Source organism: Adiantum capillus-veneris, chromosome 5, assembly GCF_014529385.1.
Source record: "Adiantum capillus-veneris isolate H3 chromosome 5, ASM1452938v2, whole genome shotgun sequence".
NCBI lineage: Eukaryota > Viridiplantae > Streptophyta > Polypodiopsida > Polypodiales > Pteridaceae > Adiantum > Adiantum capillus-veneris.
The window spans coordinates 148,948,249-148,951,951 of NC_140935.1; positions in this window are offsets into that span (position 1 = coordinate 148,948,249).

The following is a 3,703-nucleotide window of genomic DNA, read 5'->3' on the forward strand; positions in this document are numbered from 1 at the left end:
GAAAAAGCTCAACTTCTCCTTGTTGACCACCTTTGTAAACATGTCTGTAGGATTTTCACTTGTATGCACCTTTCCTAGCTTTAATTGTCCCTCTTCCAAAAGAGTGCGTATGAAGTGATATCTCACCTCAATGTGCTTTGTCCTTGAATGAAAGGCTGATTTCTTCGCAAGATGGATAGTGCTTTGGCTATCACTGTACAAGACACAATTGTCTTGTTTGAATCCAAGCTCTTCTAAGAATCTGTGAAGCCACAGAATTTCTTTGCTTGCCTCCGTCATTGCTACATACTCTGCTTCCGTGGTAGAAAGTGAAACCACTTTCTGCAGCTTTGAAGCCCAGCTTACTGCTGTGCCTCCAACCGTGAACACATAGCCAGTTGTGCTCCTTCGAGTATCTTTGTCACCTGCCATATCTGCATCAGCATACCCTTCTAGAAAAATATCAGTTCCTCCAAAATACAAAGCATTTGTTGTTGTCCCTTTTAGATACCTAAGTATCTACTTCACAGCTTGCCAATGCTCTTTACCTGGGTTGTCCATGAACCTACTCACAACTCCCACTGCATGTGCAATGTCTGGCCTTGTCCAGACCATAGCATACATTAGAGAACCTACCGCTGCAGCATATGGAACTTTAGACATATAGGCTATCTCCTCTTGTGTCTTTGGACACATATCCTTCGTTAGTTTAAAATGACCAGCCAAAGGTGTAGAAACTGGTTTTGCATTTTGCATTGCAAACCTTTCTAGTACCTTCTTGATGTAATCTTCTTGAGATAGCTTTATTGTCTTCTTCGTCCTGTCCCTTGATATTTTCATACCAAGTATCCTCTTTGCAGCACCTAAATCTTTCATTGAAAAAGATTTGGACAGCTCCTCTTTTAGGTCTTTGATGCCCTGCATGTTAGCACTTGCAATCAACATGTCATCAACATACAACATTAGGATGATGAATTTCCCATCTCCCAAATTCTCCATGTAGACGCAGTGATCCGAGTTGCATCTTGTGAATCCATGATCCAACATCCATCAATCAAACTTCAAGTACCATTGTCTTGATGCTTGCTTTAAACCATACAAGCTCTTCTTTAATATGCAAACCATTTTCTCCTTACCTTTTACTTCATACCCCTTTGGTTGAAGCATGTAGATTTCCTCCTCTAAGTCACCGTGAGGGAATGCTGTATTTACATCCATTTGCTCGAGATTTAGATCATGAACAGCCACAAGGCTTAAGACGAGACTAATTGAGTTCATTTTTACAACAAGAGAAAATATTTCATTGAAGTCAATACCTTTCTTTTGAGAAAAACCTTTTACCACAAGCCTAGACTTCTACCTTTTCTTCCCACCTTCTTCTTCCTTTAGCTTGTACACCCATTTGTTTTGAAGTGCCCGCTTACCTTTAGGCAACTCAACCAAGTCCCATGTTTGGTTGCGATGTAGTAAGTCCATCTCCACTTGCATGCTCTTCGTCCATTCTTCTTTGGATTCATGTTGCATAGCTTCTTCGTATGATTCCGGCTCTCCAGAATCTGAGATCAAGAGATGGTTGAAGGAAGGAACAAACCTTTCTGGAGGTCTACTTGCTCTTGTAGATCTTTGGGGAATAGGTTGAGGCTCCTCATTTGGTTGACGTTGTTGCACATTGTCACCGTTTGCAGTCCTTGAGTCTTCACCGTCCTCAAGCTCCATGTACTCATCACCTGTTTCTTTTGTTTGTTTTCTTTCCAAGTAATCTTTGTACATATTTTGTTCATTAAAAATTACATCCCTACTCCTTAAGATTTTACCATCTTCAGAATTCCATAGGCGATACCCAAAGTCTCCTTCTCCATAGCCAATGAAGAAACACTTTTTCGACTTTGCATCTAGCTTTGATCTTAGTCTTCTATCTATGTGCATGAAAGCCTCACACCCAAACACTTTGAAAAATGCATAATTCACCGGTTTACCTGTCCATGCCTCTTCTGGAACTCCCCCATCCAATGCCGTTGAGGGTGACCCATTGATTAAGTACATAGACGTACTTACAGCTTCCGCCCAAAGCTCAAGCGGTAGGCCTGCATGTAGCCGCATGCTTCGTGCTCGTTCCATGATTGTCCTGTTCATCCTTTCCGAAATCCCATTTTGTTGAGGTGTCCTTGGGGTTGTCCTTTGCCTCCGAATGCCATTGCCAACACAAAAGCTTTCAAAAGCTTGGCTGCAATATTCGCCTCCATTGTCGGATCTGAGGCATTTAACCTTGGTACCTGTTTCATTCTCTACAAAGGCTTTCCACCTTTGAAATATGAAAAATACATCGGATTTATTCTTCATGACATAAACCCATGTTTTTCTAGTCGCATCGTCTATGAATGTTACATAGTACAATGAGCCACCAAGTGATGGTGTACTTGCAGGATCCCAAACATCAAAATGAACCAACTCAAGTTTTTTATTTTTTCTTTTATTTCCTGATTTTTGAAATTTTACCCTCTTTTGTTTACCATAAACACAATCTTCACAGAACTCTAAGTCCACTTCTTTCAAACCTGGTAGAAGCTTCTTTGTTTGAAGGATTTGCATTCCTTTGGCACTCATATGCCCAAGTCGGTAGTGCCACACCGCACTGTCAACTTCTGTAGTTGCTGCACAAGCTGAAGGTTGCGTGCTAACAGTACACAAGTAAAGTATACCGACTTTTTCTCCCTTGGCAACCACCAAAGATCCCTTTGAGATCTTCCACCGTTTGTTTCCGAATGCAATGTTGTGACCTTCATTGTCCAATTGTCCTATAGAGATCAAATTTTTGCGAAGAGAAGGAACATGCCTAACATCTTTAAGCTTCCATTCATTTTCGTTAGCAGTTTTGACAGAAACTGTACCTTTGCCTACAATCTCACAAGCTTCATCATCTCCCAAGTATACATACCCAAAATTACCTTTGGTGTAGTCTTGGAAATGTTGCTTGTGTGGTGTCGCATGGAATGAAGCCCTGGAATCTACTATCCAGGAATTAGACACATTGTCTAATGAGAGAATTAGAGCATCTTGCTCTACTTTACCTGCCACATTGGCCTCCGATGTTGGCTTGTTGTCTTGAGACTCTGTCTCCTTCTTCTTCTTGGACCAGCAATCCTTCTTGACGTGGCCCTTCTTCCCGCAGTTCCAACATTCAAGAACTGACTTTGTGCATGACTTGCTCCGCCTTGAGCGATCACGACCCTTTTGGTTTTTGAACCTCTCCTTAAGCCTTCCTCTTGTTTCCACTGATAGTGCAGCACTTGATGATTCTCCTGTGCTTCTCCTTCTCATTTCCTCGCTTAGGAGAACACCCACAACATCATCAAACTTAAGAGTATTTGTGCCAGAGATAGAATTACTTATAGCCATCACAAGGCTGTCCCAACTATCCGGTAGAGATGATAGTATAAGGAGAGCTCGCACTTCGTCATCAAAATTGATTTTCACTGATCGAAGTTGACTTATGTTTGTGTTAAAGTCATTTAGGTGTTCTGCAACTGAACCATTCTCTGCCATCTTTAGATTGAACAAGCGCTTCATAAGAAATACCTTATTGGATGCCGATGGTTTCTCATAGAAGTCGTCAAGTGACTTCATCAAGTCCTCCGTGGTCTTCATCTCCGAAACATTGAAGGCCACCATTGATGCCAAGCTTAACCGGATTGTTCCCAGTGCCTTTCGATCAAGGACAATCCAT